Consider the following 23563-nt stretch of genomic DNA (forward strand, 5'->3'; position numbering starts at 1 on the left):
CTTGAAAAATTTCTAAGTGATAGAAATACGATAGGTGTTTCTAAAGATTATATTAATAATGGAGTTCGAAATTTTTTAAAAATTCTAATTCTATTATATGCAGATGATACTGTGATATTTAGTGACAATGAAGCTGACCTGCAGAATACCTTAAACAACTTTAAAGAATACTGTGATATATGGAGATTAAATATCAATGTAAGTAAAACTAAAAGTATGATATTTAGTAAGAAAAGACAAAATTATAAACCAAAGTTCAAGATTGGAGACAAAACTTTAGAAGTTGTAAACGAATATAAATATCTTGGATCGTTATTTGTTAAAAGTGGCAGTTTCTACAAAACTAAACAATATATCGCGGATCAAGCTAATAAAGCAATGTTTTCTTTATTAAGAAAAATAAAAACCCTTTCTCTACCTTATGACATTCAGATAGATCTGTTTGAAAAAATGGTTAAACCGATCTTACTATACGGCAGTGAAATTTGGGGCTACGGTAACATAGAGGTCTTAGAAAGAATTCAATTAAAATTTTATAAGTACATATTTAATTTTAAAAAATCAACGCCATCGTATATGATATACGGAGAACTGGGAATTACTCCTGTTTTGGTTACAATAAAAAATCGATTAATAGCTTATTGATCACGACTTATTGAAAATATTGAATGCAACAATACTACAAAACTTTCATGAAAAATTTATACTTTGGTTTACGAATTGTATTCACAAAATAAAATAAAAGCTCAATGGTTAGATAATGTAAAACAAAATTTGTGTAACCTAGGTTATTCTGGAATCTGGTACAGCCAGAGCTTATCTAGTAGTAAATGGATTATAGAATCATCGCGTCAAAAACTTAAGGACATATTCATTCAAGAGTGGCACTCAGAGATAAACAACACATCATCTAGTAATATATACAAATTCTATAAAACAACTTTTTCACGAAGTGAATTTATAAACAAATTACCATCTCAGTTTTGCAAAAATCTTTTATGTTTTATTACTAGGAACCATCACTTACCAATTGAAACTGGAAGATGGAGAAATATCCCTCATAGTGAAAGAATTTGCACTATTTGTAATGATATAGGAGACGAATACCATTATATCTTATGTTGTCCATTATTTAATGACGATAGAATTCGATATATAGATAGATATACAAGAATAAGACCAAGTATGTTCAAGTTTATTAACTTAATCACATCTAGCAATTTTAAAGTACTGAAAAATTTAAGTATATTTTGTAAAAGGATTATGAACCATTTTAGATCATAACTGGCATCATAAAATAGTCATTCACTAAATACTTTTTATGTGTGTGTTGTAAAAATATTATTGATGTTCGGTCGTTTTGTAATACTCTTTCCAAATCTCATGTAATTACTTCAGTATGGCCTGTAGCATGTCTAATCAATTTTCGATTTCGTTATTAGGCATGCTAATGCAGGTACAAATATGATCAATATATGACAGAAGTTTAATCTCCCATATATATTTTATCCTTATATCGGAAATGTAAAGTACCTTTGTACAACCTGTAATTTGTCTTACGAAGTTAAAGACTTTGAGTTTCTACATTCTGTTCTGCCTAGAAATGTAATATCAACCTATAAGAAATCACATTTATTTTTTTGATTCCGAATGACATACTTCGTTGACCCAAGTAATGTTCATTATATATAATTTAGAAAATACAATTCTCTTTTACTATCACATTACCAGTAAAATATTTTTCTCTTTTTAATTTTATATTCCCCTCTTTTCACAGATACTGAAGGTAGTCGTTTTCCCATTTATTACTGTATTTAAACTGTTTTCTGCATGTATACTTATGTAGTATATGTTATATATGTATGTATGTATGTATGTTTGTATGTATGTAAGTATGTATGTATGTATGTATGTATTGCTGATGCTGCCCACGCATTGTGGGACTCATGTCAATCTGTAAATAAACGAATTGTACTTGCTGATAAGTTTAATCACCATATTTTTTTTTTAATTTAATTGTGAAATTATTTCTGACATTTCGGCGGGCAAAATGGAAGAGAAAATTGTATTCGGTGAAGGGAAACTTAGTTGCAGTAGGAATAGTAAACTTAGGTCACAGTAGTGTAATTTCGATGTGATTTTGCAGTAAAGAAAGTTGAGGAAAATCTCTCCGTCAGTTTTATGATTTCTTTTAAAACTGAGGTATAACGTTTATTCTCAAAGGGAATAATATCTTAGTTACCGCCTCGATAGCCTAGTGGTAGAGCGTCCGCTTCGAGTGCGGGAGGTCATGGGCTCGATCCCCGGCCGCGTCATACCAAAGACGTAAAAATGGTACCAGTAGCTCCCATGCTTGACGCTCAGCATTAAAAGGGACATTTGCCTCTTCTCTCTTCTCTCATACCCTCGTGGCGATGGATTCCGTTAGGAATAAGGTGTCGAGAGTGATTAATGTAAATTATAGAACTTGCTTCACAATCGACCTAAATAAAATTCTGTATAAACGAATATCTTGGTTAGTATTAACTGGCAGACAGTAGCAACAATTTGGTATCCGCATTGAGATCATAAATGTATTTAAATGATCATCATTCTAGAATCATTTGACAGTTAATGTGTTAATTCCTTGCCATGACCAGTAGATGAAAATTATATTGGTATACATTATTTGTTGTAATAGGTTTCTTATTGTGTTGCTTTCAGTATAATGTTACGGGTGAGTTATGCACTTCCTGTGTCTGGCATCTATTGCACGACCTTAGAAAACGCTGAATGTTCCAATAAATTTGACTGACCTTTATTAAACATTATACATATTGTAGGTGTATAAGTATAAATGTAAAACTTCCTTTAAAACGTTATCATGAATATATACGACTCCTTACATAAACTGAAAGCCAATAGTGCTACATGGCCGAATGTATTTATTCACGTTTACTGAACTAAAAATTCAAAACATAAAAACTGTGAAAATTATTTTCCAATGCCATGTGATAAAACAATAACTGAATTACTCGTCGGTCAATAGTCACAACTGATGGCCCTAGGTCCTTCGGGCCTCGGGTAACAGTATTGGTTACAGACCGGCAAACCATCCGGTAAGTGTAAAATATATTTAAGGATGTAGAATCGATTTTTTTCTAACGTTAAGAATTTGTTCATACTCTGTAAGCTTGAAGAACACTAGTTTCCAAGACGAACAGGAGAAGAAAAAACATAGGTCACCGAACTCGTTTTAATTTTATAGGGCATTTTCTCCACCCACTGTTCACGCATTTATGAATTTTTGTGAAATTAAAAAAAACTTGTGGTTCTTTATAAAACATATGAGCCGCGCCATGAGAAAACCAACATAGTGGGTATGCGACCAGCAAGGATCCAGACCAGGCTGCGCATCCGCGCAGTCTGGTCAGGATCCATGCTGTTCGCTTTCAAAGCCTATTACAATTAGAGAACCCGTTAGCGAACAGCATGGATCCTGACCAGACTGCGCGGATGCGCAGGCTGGTCTGGATCCTTGCTGGTCGCATACCCACTATGTTGGTTTCCTCATGGCACGGTTCATATAATATCCCAATTAATCTTATAGGGATTTCAAGTCTTACAGGTTAATATGAATATACGGTGATGTCAGTATTACATGTATATAAGCACAAAGTCACAAATGTCAATAACAAATCTCTTTCGTTATTACATGTTGACGTAATTACCCCACCCACTTTATTTTCAATGGAAAAAAAACGTATTTAGATTTACAAAAAAACACTTCTGATGTTGAGATTTTCAAAATATTTTGCAGCTTTGATGACACACAAAATTGCTCCAAAATGGAAAGAAAAAAATTTGGGATCACCGTGCATCTAAGAGATTTATTAAGAAAAGGCTGTTAAAATCTGGTGAATTTTGATATTTTTTGTTCTTTTTGTTTTGATTTGTATTTTCTAGATAGAATATAGTGCTATCTTGAAAACGTTTATTTTACTTATAACTTAACATTATATGTATAAGTCAGAAAAATATCAAAGCCAAACCTGATCTACTTTAATAGATATTTGAAATTACCTACCCCTATCCCATTGTAAATCTTACGTCAATTTTAGGCAAATGCCAGTCAAAAATAAGAGTGAATAAGATTTTTTTCGCAAAAAGTAGAATGTATTTGGTTAAATGGTACATTATTAGCCATCTTTTAAGTATTTAGCATTAATTGTTGGCAAAACTTTTGTTAGAAACCAATTTTCGAAGAAATATTTTTTTCAAAATGGCGGATATCTTGGAAAAAAACGCTCGTACATCCTTAAGGCGTGTAGGTTTATGTTCTTTCTGGTGGAAAGTATATGCATTTTGTCTCTTGTTCCGAAATTTTATATGTTATGATTCGTTTTATTCAATTTGTTCATGGTACGCTTCTGTTTCAATAAGCCACTAAAACAAGCATAGCAATTTTCAGAAATGATAAGATAATATAATCTATATATAGCTATCAGCCAGTACATAATGAGCTTTTTAATTGAAATAAATTGTTTATGCGGTCTCTAGACAATTTAATTCAAAACTAAAACAAAAAAAAGTTATAAAACATAAACTCACAAATATAATTTCAATAAAAAGATAAGAAATTTCCCCTATGTATTGTATGGTATTTTTAATTATTTTCCTAGAATTCGTTTCATTATATTCCACTTTTAAGATATTTTACTTTATACCATCAATATCCTTGATACGTAACATTGCTGAAAATGACTGATGTCAGCTTCAGACTATTGTCAATGTCAATATTTAAATTAAAGATTAGCAGTGAATGTAGAATTTTGAAAGTATCTAGTGTTCCAAATATATCATTCAAATTTGAGGAGTATACGCTATAACAATAGAGAGTTTGAGATTTCAACCTTCGCCTTCCCCTTCAACGTCTCTTGCGAAGTTAACGTATGAAGTTGAAGTTCGATTAAAATTCCTTGAGATTTCAAACATTAGAATGAACCTTACTTCTTTTAATCCGCCCATTCAATTTATCCGTAATTATGATCGTTTTTTTCGTGCATTTTCATACCAATTGTCCGAAAGGGCAGGAATTTTACAAGAGGTTTTAAAAATGAAAAAAATGAAAATTAAATAAAAAACATTTCAATAAATATAATCATCGCATGGATATTAGAGCGATTACCAAAAAAAAAAAAACACAAGAAAACAAAAAACAACAACAACAACAAAAAAAACAACACGATAAAACAATGTGAACAATGTAAAAACTCGTTAATGTTGCTCCAAACATTTAGGTTTTATATAAAATTCTGTCAGTATAGTCAGTATACAATGCACGATTGTAAATCATACATGAGAGGAAATAAAAATGATTATTACATACCTAAAATTATTTTCCATTGGGTTTCAATGGACCTCGATCGTGCAATATTTTTCCATATCATGACGTTGAACGCTTTCTTATCGGACTAGTCCCAATCCGTGACTCTAGTTACCTCCCCTGACGGTCCGTCCATTGCGGATCTCGTTTCTTTAGATTTTTGTTGCTATTGTGTGTTTGTTTAATTTGTAATTTATGCAACATTTTGTTTACTTTTACACTTTGATTAATCTGACCTATTGGATACTGCCACGTAATTTATCAGACTGAAATGAAATGAAAGTTATAATTACGTCATGAGTTGGACTAATATAGGACGTGGAATGTTTTCTTAACGTTGTAATGGAAAGAATCGCGTGACGTCCATGGCATCCACGCGCACGTTGCGACAACAAGTTGACGTCATTTTCGCGGAAAATATTAATGCGCGTCAGTTTGATTTGTTTATTGCGTTGTTGGAGAATTTTTTTCCGTATTTTTTCCTGTCTTTCGTGACAGAACGATAATTTAGATATAAATTAATCATTTGATAGTGGATATGTAATAAAAAGGTTATCAACTTTGTATGTGGATATATGCACTCGTTCTTTCGCGGACAATATTGCGCTCCTAAAGTCGCGCAATATTACCGCTGCAGAACTCGAGCATATATCCACATACAAAGTTAATAACCTATAATGATCATATAAACGTGATAATGACACTCTGTATGACTCTGTATAATGCCAAACTGTCAGACAGCACAATTAAGAAATAATTTATAGCAAAACAATTCTTTATCACTATTTGTACACGATGGGTGGTTATACGTATAACCGCCCGAGTGTATAAATAGTATTATTCTATATCTATTTTATCTATCCAATCGCGAACGTTCATTTGCAACACGTGACCGTACAATATATTACGGTATTTGGATGCACGTGCGTACAAAAATCCTGTATTTTCTGTATTTGGACGCACGCGCGTACAAACAAATCCAGTATTTTCTGTATTTGGACGGTTCAACAGTCCCATGTTAAACATACGATAAAGCCCGAAACGCGTGAAAATGTTTCGAATGTAAATCGGATGAAGTAGGCGCTCTGTGTACAGAGTTTGATTATGCGTCTTGAAATCTGGATTTAATTTGAGGTTTTTTTTGTTTGTTTACAACACACAAAAAACGATTCAAGGGATAACAATGATATCTGATTTAGATATTAAAACGTTCGTTAATAATCAAAAACTTAGAAATACAGTAAAAAGGATCATCAGGTGTTGGAATATTTGAAAAGTCGCTAAAAGAAGCCGTTCCGGACGAAACCTAGAAATTTGTATCAGCCCTGACTATCTGAATAGCTACCTCAGCATTTTTTGTTTAACGGTTAAGAAACAAAATGGGGAAGATTATGAATGGCAGCGGACGGGCGGTCAGCATCCAAAACATGTCTGCTCTATAATTCAGTTTTCGTCGGCTCTTCACCAAACTAGCTGAGAATGTTTGTGGGCATTACATCTCGGCCAATTTCGATAACCAGCCAAATTGTACCAGGCACTCTTTGATTATAGTCATTGAATTACTCGAAAAACGGGGAATTTAGCCTTGTCCGCTCTTTTAAGTCGAACAGTTTTCATCCGATCTTCACCAAACTTGCTGACAATGTTTGTGGGCATAATATCTCAGCCAAGTATTATTACCACCCAAATCGCCAAATGGCTGTTGTAGGGAGGTTGCACCATATACTTTTTTTAATGATGATACGCAGAAAAAACAACATTCAATGAATTACGTATATTACGTATGAAGTGAAATAAATATAGAATAAAAAGGTTATTTAAGGTCTAACATTGTTCTGTATAAAATATATTTGCACTCATACCAAGCTGGGAAAAAACTAGAAAAGGCAGGAATACAATATTCAGTGAAACATTTTTAATTTAAACTATTATTATAGTAAGATAAAATAGATATAGAATAAAAAGGTTATTTAACATTGTACTGTACAATACGAGATATATTTGGACTCGTACCCAGCTGAGAAAACCATATTGAACTCGCCTGGCGGCTCGTCCAATATGGTTTTCTCAGCTGGGTACGAGTTCAAATATATCACCGTATTGTACAGAACAATGTTAAATAACCTAATAATAAAGCACTGTTTGCTATAAATTATTTCGATTTTAATATGTTCTTTATGCGGCAGAATTCAGTTTGAGCGAAAATTATTGCGAATTATTCTGCAAAGCAAATAACTAATTCAGCATGATTATAAATTAATCAAAATTTTTGTGCAATGCGACATTTCGTTTAAAACATGTTATTAAGTAAAATATTTCATGAAATTTTAAAGCGCTATTTCTTGATGCGTACATGGCGCTAAATACCACATTGACGTGACATCGTTATGATGATTAAAGCATTGTTAGCCATATTAGAATATGATTTTAATACACTATTTTATAAGTAAAGCATCTGCGGATCCAGGAGTTTTGGTTAGAGGGACACCAACATTAAAGAGGGGATCACACCCATTTCAGTGTGTGTGTGTGGGGGGGGGGGGGGGGGGGGGGGGGGGTAGGGTCACGCCGAGTTTCAAGACCGACTTTCTTTGTAAAATATAAGAATCAAAGGGGGAATTAACCCACAATGTCCCTCTGCCAGGTTCTGGTTCCGTGCATTTAAAGAATGGAGTTATCCCATAAGGCTAACAGGAAACGTCTCTCATCATGATATCATAGATCTGAAATTGTCTGATACTTCAGAAGAATTTTCCGTCTTACTAGTACCATTTTATGTTTATAATTAAAACGCAGTTGTCGTATTAAGTGTCCGACAGAAACAGATTGATTTTATTTGGATGTGAAAATAAAATGTTCCACCAAATGATAATCGCGCGTAATTATTTTTTTTTTCAAGTAAAATGACTGTCACGCCATGTGCCTTAATCCAGATTTCAGTCTTTGATGCCGAGTATGTGGACAGAGTAGATGTAAAAAGAATGAAGTTTCGACTTTCGTGATATCACATCTTCGGACGTTCAAAACTTCACTTCATACGACAAAAAGGCCCATCTGGTATAATCGATACCGCCTGGGGACACAAATATGCCGTAGAAGTTAAAGTTTGAACAAAATCTCAAAGTTTCTCAAAATCAATTGATAACTTCATACTTCCAGGTTCAATTCAATGTATTTAGTTAAAATCATGAGCCATACAAAACTTCATTATTCTTATACCTATTGAAAGTGTTTCGCATCAAATTTAGTCTAATTATATATATGGATAACAAATAACTTAATAAGCAGAAATCCTGAAACTAAGCTTTTTATTTCGCATAGTAATAAAGAGAAGTCTTAGGCTTACGTGATATTACATGAAAACTTTAGTAGCAACGTGTGATATAAATAAAATACACGCATATCTGTGACGTTTTACCCAAAATATATATGAGAGACGTTGAAGGGGAAGGCGAAGTTTGAAATCTCAAACTCTCTACTATTAGAACTGTTACTTTTACAGACTTATGACACAGTTTCCCCATATTCATTAACTAACAAACAATGCGGCGGGTCTATCTAAACAATAAACAACTATTATGTACGAGTCATTATTACATAAGCATTTTTAATCTCCGTTTACTTAAAATGTAATCTCAAACGTCAGCATTTTTCAATATTGACGTTCAAGTTTCATATAAGATGTATGACGTCATTTGTGACGTCGGTTTCATGTAACTCGTCGCGTTTAAAAGTTCTTTTACGACGGTATTTTCAGTTTTATTCAGGCTTAAGAATAATTTTATATCATTTGTATAATAATTTTAAGTATGAATGCGTATATGTAATAAAAAAAATATATTAGATTTGCATTGAGAAATATGCACTCGTTCTCTCGCGGAATGATATCGCGCTCCTAATGTCGCCCAATATTCGTGCATATTTCGCGATACAAATCTAATAACCTATAAATATCAAACAGATTCTTGATATATATTTTGTGCACATGACGTCTCGTGACGAATAGAAATACAGAAACCATTTAGAATTCTTATAGAATGCGTAACATGGAATTGAACTTCACATAATTAGATACTTCGGTGATTTTTATGTATATATTAACTGCTGTTTGTCGAAGTCGAACTGCGGAACTGCAAATACAAAAGATATAAACTTCCAAGAACCTAGTTATTGCCTTCAAACCATAGGATCTTCATACGATTTGTTCATAAAATTGCCTTTTTCACATTTAACTAGATTATTTTCGTATTAATTTGCCCATCAGTAAAATATAACTGGCAATTATCCCTAATATCCATTGTAGTGCTTGTTAATGACGGCTTGCAGTGCGAAATGTTATTAATTAGATCCCAAGCAAAATATAATATACCTTAACTATATCAAATTGTACGGTATTCACAATCTCCCTAATTCATAAAACAATATTCACGATACTGTATCAAATTGAACCAAACAGGTTGATAAGAAACAAGAAGTCACAGGCTTTGATATTATCAAAATACTTCTGTCATAAATGAAACCTGGGGCATGTAGGAGAAAGGTCAACAATCAAAACCTAGAGAGTTGACTTATGGCCTATAGTTGTATCACAGCGACGGTAAACCCAACAAAACAAACAAAAATTAATGAAGCAGATATATAACTATATCAAAATATCATACATAGTTATAAAGGTCCATGTTAGTTGCAGGAAACTACTGCTCATGGTATTTGTGTAAGCACACAGTAAATAAGACAAGTAAAATTTTGATGCAAAGCATCAAGTCACCGCAGAACTGTCGGCTAATATTTTGAAGATTGGATTAAAAAAAGGATAATAAAGCTATAACTGTTTTAGCGGTGCATTGCATGCCGTTGAAAGGCTGAAGAACGTTGTATCCATGATGAAAGTCACCCAAAAACCTTCTTACCATCTTAATCTTTTTTTCTTTATTTACAAAACACCCGCTAAGCCTCGTTCTGAAACACACGCGCCAGCATCCTCACGGAAATCTACGACGGCGTATATTTTTCACTCTTTCAAACTATAAATGGAAAAGATTTCTTGTAACCGAAACATTTCGTTAAATTATATCATATATCTCCCAATGAAAGGCCCATAGTTTGACAGTAAAGTAAAAAAAAACACGAAATTTAATGATATTCATATATAGACTGTGTTACTTCCCTCGTCTTACAGACATCAGACAGTCACAGAACTTGCCCTTAGACTGTGTTACTTCCCTTGTCTTACGATTTTTTTTTTCGTCTGCAGTAGTATATTCTAAATATACGCAGCATGACGTAGACACAGGTAAAGACTCAGCCAATCAGTGCTTGCTGGAAATCTCTAGCAGTCGTAAATTCATTTTACGGCTGAATAGGATAGGGATACGTTCTTTATACATTTTTCTTTTTTTCCAAAAAGCTATCTTTTGAAATAATAAAACTCTTATGAAATTTTCAGCTCCGAATTCCTTTATGTAAGCCTTTCATTAACTGCCTTACTTTTCTTTTATTTACAATATAATTTTTTCATTATCACATTTTAATAACTTCTCCTACCAGCTGAAGAATCCTAAATTGTATCAAATATAGTCGCCAGTTTCTACCGGCGACTAATAAACGAAATGATTCCCCATATTGAAAAGTTAAAATGACAAATTGAGTTATCATTTATAATTGTAGGCGTTCTGCTGTCATTATATATGTCGCGATGTATTGAATTCAATAATTTAGAATCAAGTGGGTTTGTTATAAATTACACAATGGTATACTTTTCCGTTCGGATTTCACTTCTAACACATCCTTTACATATGTAATATAATTGTGAAAAATCTCTGTTTCATCGGGCTAATTCAATATTTATTGCTGCAAGTATGTCTCATCTCCCGCAGTTTTAAGGAAATATTACCTCCTCAATTGATATATCAGCCTCCAAGACACCACATATTGAAGCGAAATGTTGGTGGATGTTTAATAGTTAAGACCAATTCTCTGTAAAAACCAAAAAAAGTTGGAAACTCATAGTCACAGATTTCCTTTAAACCGATTTTTTCTTGAAGAGGGTGCAAAATTAAGAAAATCCTGTATTTCATTTTTTCAATATATGTCCCAGTTACCATGGAAACGAGGATGCAAATCCCCAACTTGCTGAATTTTCAAAAAAGTAGGGGTGCATGCCTATTTTGTTATCTGGAAAGTACTAGAAAGTGTCCTTTATTTTCGTACTTGCAAATTTTAAAGGCAAATGAACAAGGTTTCATACCAAACTAATATTTCCAAATATTTATTTGATTCTTGTATGATCTAGACTTTTATCTGCAAGAAAAAATATATTTATGGAGCAAAACATATGTTTATATTGTGCTCTACATCTTGAAAAGTGCACAGGTCTCAGCAGAAAAGTATATTTGTTTGTTTAAAGGGAAGATGTTATTTCAAAAAGAAACATAAATCGTAGTGGGTCATTCAGACACATTCTTGTAGATTTGGGCCAAAGTTTATGATTTGGGGCATTTTTCCTATTTTTATTACCTCCCCTTGATGCTCTTCATTTAGGAAATCACAAAGAGCTTATCTAAGTTTACTTCCTGGATTTTGCTGAATTCAGATTTCTACTCGGATTTTGCAAATTTTTAGTATATAGATACAATGACAGTCAGAGATTTTATGCTAAATGGGCATGGGATGCTTGGATGTGTCCCTTCAAACCAAGTCCACGTTTAAAATTTGCTGAATAGCGACATTGTTTGGGAAAAATACTCTGGCAGAAAAGAGTCTAAACTGTGGATAGACATCAGTCTGACATCTGTGTGTTTATTTCCATAAGTGAAGTTTGTATCAACTGACTGAAGGATCAATGTTAAAGGATAACACTACAATGAAAACAGGTGAGTCTCATAATATTTTATGTTTTAATATGACATGTAAAAATTCCAAGCTATGCAAGATAAGTGCTCAGTTCCTTCAACAGATTCAAAGACCATACAGAGGTTATTTTCTTAATATAGGACAGACATTTCTTATTATTTTACCAAGATAAATATTACAGGCATTTTTCCATCATTTTGGGAATACCATGCACCAACACCAGTGGAACTGGGAAAATGCTCTCAGAAATTGTCTAATGTGGAAATTTCCAAATTACCAAAATCTATGTAAAGATATTTTTTTTGTGTAAATAAGCAACACTATAAATGTTGTTGTAATAACCTAAATATAGATATATACAAATTTCAAAACCATTTTAAAACATCAAACAACCATATAAGGTAACACATTTGGGAATTTCATATTCAGACTTGGGAAGAAACATACTGTTTTCTTTGGGATTACCACCTTTTATTGGAGGTAGATTTATAATGGAAAAAGCCCTGATTTTAGTTGTAAATGACCATTAGCATGCTTTTTATGTTATTTGTAAAAAGCAGATAAAGACATGTTTTCATTTCAAAATGTATATATTTTTGTAAATTTATTTGTTTTGTTTTTCAGCTGTGAGTTGTTTCTTTTGAAAATGACTGCTTGATGATAAAGTTTCAAACAACTATGAAGTGAGTGGATGTTCTAGAGAGGTAATCATAATTTAGTCATTTGCAACAGTGTATGTGTTTGCCAAAGTACCTGCAGAAATATAGACTTACTGAAGTAAAAACTCACTGAATGCTGAAAAATGAAAACATTTAATTGCATCCATTGCTACACATAAGTCAGCATGTTTTAATCTGCACATGCCTGTTTTACAAGTACATATTGAATGTAAATGGTTTGTGTCAAAGTTAATATGTTTTTATATATATTTACACATCAGAGGCCTACATGTATTTAAATAAAGAATAAAGTCCCCCACATGCCCATATTCATACAAGTATGAAATCTTGACCTCTCAATCTATGATACAAGAATAGCTAGTAGGACTTCATATAACTTAAATTGACATACATTTGTATTGTGACTATAAATATTGATAAGTTTTTGAAATTTTAAAATATACCCTTTTTCAGAAAAGGACCCTCTGCACATGTATCAGAAACAGATTTTACTTTTAAAGTGGCCCATATAATGTTGAAAAGGATGAAATCCTGTATCTGTCAAAATGTAACAACAGTAACAACCATTTTAGTTTGATGTGTGTATATTCCAGACTAATTCTTCAAAGAATGAATGATCATCATCATGCTTATATTGGAATAAAAGGAAGGAAGGTATCTACATTTTATTTATAGTTTGTCTTAGTCTCTGATCAGGTCTGATTTCAGACCTTATAAATGCTTTATTGAATGTTATTTTTTGACAGAATATTTATGAACTTTGTTTAGAATTTCATGTATCTTAAATTTAATCAAAGTGTAGCAAAGTCAAAAGTATTTAATGTATTTCATACAATTGTTCCTTTTAAAATCATTTCAAGGAGGGGGAGGTCTATGTGATAAATTATTTTCATTAAAAGAATAAAAGAAAGATGTATATATTATACATTTACTTATACAAAATTTATTAAATGATTGAAATAGTGTATGTAATTTTTATTCATTTACAAATTTGTGAAAGGAAACCCTCCAGCTGGCTTGTAGAAGATCAGTAGTTCTACCCAGTAACATGATGTCACAAATATTTTAACTGGAGAGCCCATCCCCATCCCACCACCACCCATAGTCAAATGAAAGACATTCAGATTGTTATTCTCTCACATCTCTATTTTTCAGTGACAGCTACAGTCAGGGTAAAAGTAAATGCAGTCAGAAGACCTCTGATATCACCTGAAGAGCCAGCCTTCTCAAGATTCTGTATCAAATAAAAATAACAAGGACTGCTAAAAAGACTTTTTATAACTTGCAAATGTGCAGCCTGTGACATAACTGTCTGATCCAGGTAGTTTAGTGTTGACAAGATGACATTTCATCTCTATAGTAGAGGACACAAGTTTGAAATGAAGTATGTCATTGTGAAGGCAAAATGTTTATGAAAATAGTGTGTGTGTGTTTCCCAGAGAGGCTGAAAGTGGGGAATCATCAATTAGTGTTTTTGGAATAAGTTATGGACATCTGAATAATAAAGATCTGTCCCTTTTTTGGATTGCCACAGACCAAAATAATGATTGATGCCTTTAACATAAATAGAAGAACTCACACTGGACACCCTGAAGATGGAATTACAAGAATGTATGTTGTTTGCATTAATGTTTTTTTTTTCAGATTTATGGAAAAACAATTAGAATGTCATTTCTTAAAAATGTTGATAGTTGTTTAACCAAAGGCCCTGTAATTGGAAAATATCTTTATTCTTGACTTTATCATGTTTATATTAAAATAAAAAAAATTTGATACTGTTTGATTACTTTTGCATGTATAACATTAAATTTGTTATATTTAAATTTGATAAAATTTAATGTATTTTGAAAAAGATGCACTTGAACATATCTAAATGGAATAAACACATGACAGTCTTTGAATATCTGTAAAAAAGCACATATTTTGCAGTTCTCATCAGATTTGGTTACCAATTTACAGCATAATTATACATGAAGGCTTATTACTCAAACATATGCAGATCTAATTGTATATTTTCTACCATAGATAATTTTATTTCATATAGATTTTTTAAATCTTTAAAAAATACTGAGAAAATATAGCAAAACAATGGTTGAATTAGTATACTTGATTTTGTAAGACTGTTGAAATATTGCAATTCTTTTTCCCTCTTAAGCCTGTATCATAAAATCATATTTTCTGATGAAATTTATTTTTTTAAGAATGTTGCAATGCAGATTTTAATGAAAATTCATACATTTGTAAAGTTACCTATATTGTGTTAGGTAATAACTTAAGCCCATATATACTAATTGGCCAATGATTAAAGAGAACATCTGAGTTTCTAGCTGACTTTCTGACTAATTTAAGACCTCATTCATGTAACAACATCTATTAATCTTCAGAAATCCAGTAAAATTGTCATCTGTAAAACAGGTTTCATTCTAAGATATACAAGGCATATAACATCCTATTTTACCAGCATGTATTTACTTTAATAAATAAAGTAGATTTAGTTGTGTATTTTGATAAATTTTGGAAAAAGCATTAGGAGATATTTCTGCAACTGCAGTTTGTATTAACTGAGTATTTACTGGCACTGGAATGTGCATGATCAGGGTTTTTCTGAATAAACTTAGTAAAGTCTTAAATCTACATTATCTATAGCTATCCGTAAAAAGTCTAGCCATTGTCTTGATAGTTTGAAAGAATTAAATACATTTGAGCCGCACCATGAGAAAACCAACATATTGGCTTTGTGACCAGCATAGATCCAGAGCAGCCCGCGCAGTCTGGTCAGGATCCATCCTGTTCGCTTTCAAAGCATATTGCAATTAGAGAAACTGTTAGTGAACAGCATGGATCCTGACCAGACTGCACTGATGCACAGGCTGGTATGGATCCATTCTGGTCGCAAACGCACTATGTTGGTTTTCTCATGGCGCGGCTCATTTAAAGTTGTATCTAGCAAAATATTGACTAAACTGTTCTGTAGATAATTTGATTTAATTTGATTGTTAAAGGAAGAATGTGCATCATGATTGTTATTACATGAACATACTGTATTATTTTTAAATATCATGATATTTTTCAGTCTTGGATTACACTGTTATTTGTTCATAATTTTGAAATGTATTTAAAATGTAAATATTAAATCAAATGGCGAAGTAGACATGATTTTGCTTTTACTACTATTTGTTTCCATGGCAACAAAATGATTTCCAAAGGTGAAAGGACACTGTCTTTACACAAACACACATAGATATTTTTATGCCGATTCTTCTCCTTAAATTCCTCGATTTCTCCCTAAATTCTGTGGAGGACTTCTCCTCAAATTTTGACCTAGGATGATCCCTGTTTTTTAATGCAAAATGAATGTTGTAACCATGGCAACTTGAAAAAAAAATTGGACAGTCATGATTAGTAACCATACAATACCTTAAAGGCCAGTGTCAGTTGGTTATGAGTATTTCCAACTGTTTTGAAACTCAAAATTAGTTTACCCAAAAGAAAGAAAAGTGCATACAAGGTTGTTGAGAACTGACCTTGTGACAATGCTTTAAGTTTCATAGATCATGATTATGGTTGTATCCTTCTTAATTCTGCCCAGAATGTGCTTCAGGTGCGTTAGATGCATTGACAGTTTGCAGATGAACTTTTCTTGTTTCATAGAATACAAAATTGATACAGAAAGCGCTTTAAAAAGGTCTGAATTATAATTTTCTTGTACGTTGCCATGGTAACGGAACATTCTCCTTAATTTCTAGACAAAGTGTTGGACAGTATAACTTTGTAAAATTATTTTACATGAAATACTTATGTTTTGCAACAATTCTGTATCTGGCAATGTAATATTATTTCAGGTTATTCTGTAATTTAGGCATAAATGAGTTTGCTGAAAACTCATTTTTTGTCAATTTTCAAATTTCTGTAAAAAGCTCAAATATGAATGACCCACTAAAATTCCTCCTTAAATTGAAATGGGTATCATAGCTCTGCTGAATCCATACAAGTATTATATTCAGATGCGTGCACTTTATTTTCTATTAGAAGTTGAAAAATATACATGCAGACCAATTTTTAAAGATAATGTAAAATCTTAAAAGGGGGTATTTATAAAATTGTTGCTTCTAAAACTGTGAATATGTTGGAAGACAATATTTGTTTTCAATAATTACTTCAGGTATGTATTTCAGGCAAATATGAAAATTAGTGCTCTATTGCAGACATAGAGACCACTATGTGTAAAGAAAATTGTAACATTTTAGTAAAATTTGACTCTCAGAAATTGCCATTTTTCGCAAAAAGTATAATGTTCCCGTTTCCATGGTAACCAGAGCTGATTCATATCTTTTCCCCCTTGATTCTTCATATATGGCTTGAATACTAAAAAGGGTGCAAATATGAAGTAATTCTGAGACTATGAGTTTCCGACCCCTTCTTTAATTTTTTGGTTCTTACAGAGAATTGGTCTTAATAAAACATGATATTCCTAAACATTCTGGAAACATCTTCATAGTTGTAAGAAATACAGATGTAGAAAATGTATTTTAAGAGGAAATATGTTATAGCATCACACCTAGCGTTCTACCCACAGAATACGACGGTTTAATTTAAATATTTCCGAAGATCTCGTATCAATATTAAGTAATATAACTTCGAACGTAACTACATAGTTATTATATAAAGTAAAGAAAGTTTAACAGTATGCTGTGTTGTAATTTCTAGTCGTTTGGGATCTTGGAATACATTCACATTTACTATGAAAAAAAGTTCCGCGTAAGCCGGTGCTAGGGGCGGTAGGGGTTTCATTACCTCTCATGAACAGACTCAAGCAAACCGAGTTAGCTTTTATTCGAAAGGATCTCTTCACAGATTTTGTCATTTACTACTAGTATATTTTTCTGCTAGCACTCTTTCGTCACTTGCTTTAATTTCTAAACTACTTTCTCCGCTAATATTTTCTACAAGACCTTGATAAAATAATCATAGATCTAGTTGATATTTAGACTGGAAATATGCAACCATTCATACATGTATAATTTCATACACTTAATCTCATTGCAGAGACTTGTACGTGAACGTGTTTCATTCGTTTATTTGGTTATTTGCTTTGATCCTTAATGAGGTATGTTCAAACATGTATCCGAAATAGCTGGTTTTTATTACTTTTTAACTTTGATATGTTTACCTTACTAACCTTATTAATGTTTGTGTCCATATTGCTTAGGCCGAGTTCAGGTACCATCTATCAGGTTTGCTTATGCACATGTGTAACTTGTCGCTGAAACGGTTTCTACAAACAATGATATCAAAAACTGGCAATCTATCGTCCACTGGTTGTTTTATTTTGTTCATTTTACATGAATTTCATTTTCTTATTGTGATTAGCAGATTGTTTTCGTCCGCGTAGATAGAATGAATTGTCATTTGCATAAGTGCATTCTTGTCAATTAAGGGACCTCCGTGGCTGAGTGGTTAAGGTCACTGGCTTCGAATCATTTGGCCAGATGTTGATCTGAAACCTAACTTAGGTGTAGAATTCTGTAATATGATGAATCAGCTAGTTTAAAGAATGATAGTGGTTGTCCACAGGTACCCTCTCGTGTCAGAAAGCTTAGAAGGAGTCGCGATATGACCTAGCATTATGTCCATTTGACGTTCAACAAAACATATTCAAATTAAATCTTATCAGATTTAGCGACAACCTTACAAGTTTTTACAATATCCGCCATGCTAGATCAAGAGCAGTTCATGCAAAAGTTTGTTTGAACTATAGAAAGATAAGAATATCGTCATGATTCTACCATAATACTTTTTGGGGTGTATGATCCAACTATTAAAACTTTAGTATGTGCCCGAACTTGGCCTTGGACTATTTAAATGGTGCCAACTGAATAAACCGTATGAAAAAGTACGTTAAATTTGAGCAAGAGTAAAACTGACTTGGCAGCAATACATGTTAGCAGAAAATTACTCCAATGGAAACAACCTTCATATATTGCGTGTACATTTACCTCTTGAATAGCAACCTCTTTAAAACAAACACATGTCGGCATTTCTTGAAAGGGGTGCAATAAGATTCATTCTTCATTTACAGAGCACAACTTTACCTTAAATTGTCAAAGTGCTGTTAATTTATTCGATTTTAAATACATTGTACATGGTTTTTAAATATCACTTCCTCGTACATGATTTGTTAAGACGTATATATCAACAGCATGTAAATACCGTTTTTAAGGAAGACTTGTCAATAACAGCTTTTCATATGTATTAATACAAAGATAATACACGCTTTTCGTGTATTAACATTTGCAGAAGTCTGCAGGGATTGTTGGTGAACGAGACCGTATTAACAAGAAGACAAAATGTATTGATTTCATAGGTGGTGACTTTGATTTCGGTACCATTTTTAAATACATATATAAGTATAAACAATATTGGGACCTTTTTAAAATCCATGAATCGCCCTAGCGATTCCTTAAATGATTTGAAAGAAGTCCCAATTGGGTTTATACCAGTTTAAACGCACGAAAAGCACTCACTTCTTATATTTACTTTTTTACGGTAAAATATTTTGTTTGCTTTCCAAGGGTCTCATGTAATCAAAATAATTATCAGGATATCGATCTTTTCGATATGTAAATAGATCAGCCCCCACGCCCGAAAACAAAAAACAGAAAAACGTCCACCTTTTATTGTCATTTGCCTTAAAAATCATACAGTCGTGTCGATCGATTCAATTTTGATCTTAACCTTCAGACAAATTAGTTAAAGCTACAACCAAATATTATTTTATAAATGTTGGTGGAATGTTTCGAACGACGCCATTTTGTTCTTGTCCTTTGTGAATAACGTCAGATAAAGCGGACGGGACCGTCATTGATATCATTACGCCACTTTTTCTTTAATTTAAAATGTATAGTGAATATAAATATTTAAAGATAATAGATTCAACTTTAGGCTATTCCTCCGAAGCTAAAATGTCATCATTTGACCAATACTTACGTTTGTATGACGTTGATCCTATGTACGAAAATAGTATAAACTACATCATTTCTGGTATAAGGTTTACATTACTAAAACAAAGGCACATCATCGTATGTAAAGTGTGCGTACGCCATTGTATCAAGTGAAACGTCGGCAATGACATCTAGCTATGAGAGCTATCTATATTATGTAGGTCCTATATTTATGATTTATATTTTCTCCGTGCAGCTTTCATCGTATAGAAAGGGTGTCTACGGCATTCTACTTAAGAGAAACCTCGGTATATTACAAACCATTCATATCTAGCTTTCAGAGCTTTCTATATTGTATGTGAAAATAGCATAATTTTGATTCTCTTTGGACAGTGCCGCTTTACATTTCCACGTCATCGCATAGTCATTGTACTCAAGAGAAACGTCGGCATTTTACACACTTGCTTTCAGCATACAGTTAAATTCTACCATTAAATTTAACATGCAATTTTCATTAATAAACATTTAGTAGCAATACTAACTTTTTATTTGGCATTTCAATAATCTAATCGCAATCTATAATATAAGTAAAGTATGCACTCGGTAAATTTTCTCGCCGCGGGATGATGAATGTATCTATTTCTTGACTTTACTTCCTTCCGTATAATTAAGTTTGTACTTGAATGTTATTTTGTGTTTACAAGTTGTATAATTAGCAGACGATTCTGTTATGTTGATATATCATGTATTACCTTGAAGGTTTGCTGTCGGCAGCACTAACATGCTATCGATACATCATGTCTGACAGAAGTGTTCTTCTTCCTTTACTGGTAACACCTACGTCCTCCACAGGACTAATTACCTTCCAGCTGGCAATTAATGTTTACAGGGCAAACACATTAATAGACACAAAACAACATTTACATGTCATACCATCCTGTCTTCCCACAAACATTAAACAAATATATATCGACTTATTCTAAAATTCAATTAACATACATTTGTAAATAACAGAACCTCTTTATTAAGTTTAATCTTCTCTTGAATAAAATAGAGTGGGCGCAGTGGTCCAGTGGTAACACTGTTTGACTACAAAACCAGGGGTCGTGAGCCCGAGCCTGAGCCCCAGCTCCTCCAACTAAAACTTACTAACATTGGGATAAGAGTCCCGTGCATTTGTGCTTTACACCTGGCACGTTAAAGAAGCATCTGGCATTGGGGTGTCTTCTGTATCTTGCACTATCCTCCTGCTAGCACTACTTACAGTCTTCTGAAGGAGTCGCCCATATGGGTAACCGGTGGAGACTGTAAATAAACTTACATACACACGAATGAATAAAATAATGATTTGTTTCCCGTATGACATTTCTTTAACGGTAAGTAATTATTGTGTAATTGTTGTTAGTATGTTTACGCTACAAACTTAGCATTTAGAGGAATTATATACAGCTAAATACACGGTCACCGCGGCCCAGTGGTTAAGGCGTCCGCCTCGGGATCAGGAGTTCGAAGGTTCGAGTCCCATGGGGAGCGTTCGTCCGGGGGATGTTTGTACCGAAAACCGAATTATAGAGCAGACATGTTTTGGATGCTGACCGCCCGTCCGCTGCCATTCATAATCTTCTCCATTTTGTTTCTTAACCGTTAAACAAAAAATGCTGAGGTAGCTATTCAGATAGTCAGGGCTGATACCAATTTCTAGGTTTCGTCCGGAACGGCTTCTTTTAGCGACTTTTCAAATATTCCAACACCTGATGATCCTTTTTACTGTATTTCTAAGTTTTTGATTATTAACGAACGTTTTAATATCTAAATCAGATATCATTGTTATCCCTTGAATCGTTTTTTTGTGTGTTGTAAACAAACAAAAAAAACCTCAAATTAAATCCAGATTTCAAGACGCATAATCAAACTCTGTACACAGAGCGCCTACTTCATCCGATTTACATTCGAAACATTTTCACGCGTTTCGGGCTTTATCGTATGTTTAACATGGGACTGTTGAACCGTCCAAATACAGAAAATACTGGATTTGTTTGTACGCACGTGCATCCAAATACCGTAATATATTGTACGGTCACGTGTTGCAAATGAACGTTCGCGATTGGATAGATAAAATAGATATAGAATAATACTATTTATACACTCGGGCGGTTATACGTATAACCACCCATCGTGTACAAATAGTGATAAAGAATTGTTTTGCTATAAATTATTTCTTAATTGTGCTGTCTGACAGTTTGGCATTATACAGAGTCATACAGAGTGTCATTATCACGTTTATGATCATTATAGGTTATTAACTTTGTATGTGGATATATGCTCGAGTTCTGCAGCGGTAATATTGCGCGACTTTAGGAGCGCAATATTGTCCGCGAAAGAACGAGTGCATAATCCACATACAAAGTTGATAACCTTTTTATTACATATCCACTATCAAATGATTAATTTATATCTAAATTATCGTTCTGTCACGAAAGACAGGAAAAAATACGGAAAAAAAATTCTCCAACAACGCAATAAACAAATCAAACTGACGCGCATTAATATTTTCCGCGAAAATGACGTCAACTTGTTGTCGCAACGTGCGCGTGGATGCCATGGACGTCACGCGATTCTTTCCATTACAACGTTAAGAAAACATTCCACGTCCTATATTAGTCCAACTCATGACGTAATTATAACTTTCATTTCATTTCAGTCTGATAAATTACGTGGCAGTATCCAATAGGTCAGATTAATCAAAGTGTAAAAGTAAACAAAATGTTGCATAAATTACAAATTAAACAAACACACAATAGCAACAAAAATCTAAAGAAACGAGATCCGCAATGGACGGACCGTCAGGGGAGGTAACTAGAGTCACGGATTGGGACTAGTCCGATAAGAAAGCGTTCAACGTCATGATATGGAAAAATATTGCACGATCGAGGTCCATTGAAACCCAATGGAAAATAATTTTAGGTATGTAATAATCATTTTTATTTTCTCTCATGTATGATTTACAATCGTGCATTGTATACTGACTATACTGACAGAATTTTATATAAAACCTAAATGTTTGGAGCAACATTAACGAGTTTTTACATTGTTCACATTGTTTTATCGTGTTTTTTTTTTTTTTTTTTTGTTGTTGTTGTTGTTTTTTGTTTTCTTGTGTTTTTTTTTTGTTTTTTTTTTGGTAATCGCTCTAATATCCATGCGATGATTATATTTATTGAAATGTTTTTTATTTAATTTTCATTTTTTTTCATTTTTAAAACCTCTTGTAAAATTCCTGCCCTTTCGGACAATTGGTATGAAAATGCACGAAAAAAACGATCATAATTACGGATAAATTGAATGGGCGGATTAAAAGAAGTAAGGTTCATTCTAATGTTTGAAATCTCAAGGAATTTTAATCGAACTTCAACTTCATACGTTAACTTCGCAAGAGACGTTGAAGGGGAAGGCGAAGGTTGAAATCTCAAACTCTCTATTATCAGACAACAAACCAACACGAGTGCGTACAATTTCAAGGTCATAATGTGTGCAAATATAAATTTGATCTAATTGTCATGGAAAATAAAAAGGAGGATTTATTGTCGGTTATTTCAGAAAGAAATCGATTGACTGAGAACACGAAATGAATTTATAATCCCATTGTCAGATAAGCAGGTTTTGTAATGGCCGATATTGTTATTTGCTAATATAATCATAACCACTTTGGTTATATTAATTGCATG

General features: G+C 32.9%; 1 long non-coding RNA gene across 1 annotated transcript; it reads left to right on the top strand.

The window, feature by feature from the left end:
- The first annotated feature begins 11951 nt into the window (after window positions 1-11951).
- On the top strand, window positions 11952-16048 carry LOC128548591 (uncharacterized). The gene is made up of 4 exons (XR_008367178.1): window positions 11952-12237; window positions 12842-12921; window positions 13491-13551; window positions 14053-16048. It is a non-coding gene; the product is annotated as an uncharacterized LOC128548591 (long non-coding RNA).
- Window positions 16049-23563: the final 7515 nt, after the last annotated feature.

The sequence above is a fragment of the Mercenaria mercenaria genome, chromosome 14 (genome assembly GCF_021730395.1).
Source record: "Mercenaria mercenaria strain notata chromosome 14, MADL_Memer_1, whole genome shotgun sequence".
Lineage (NCBI taxonomy): Eukaryota > Metazoa > Mollusca > Bivalvia > Venerida > Veneridae > Mercenaria > Mercenaria mercenaria.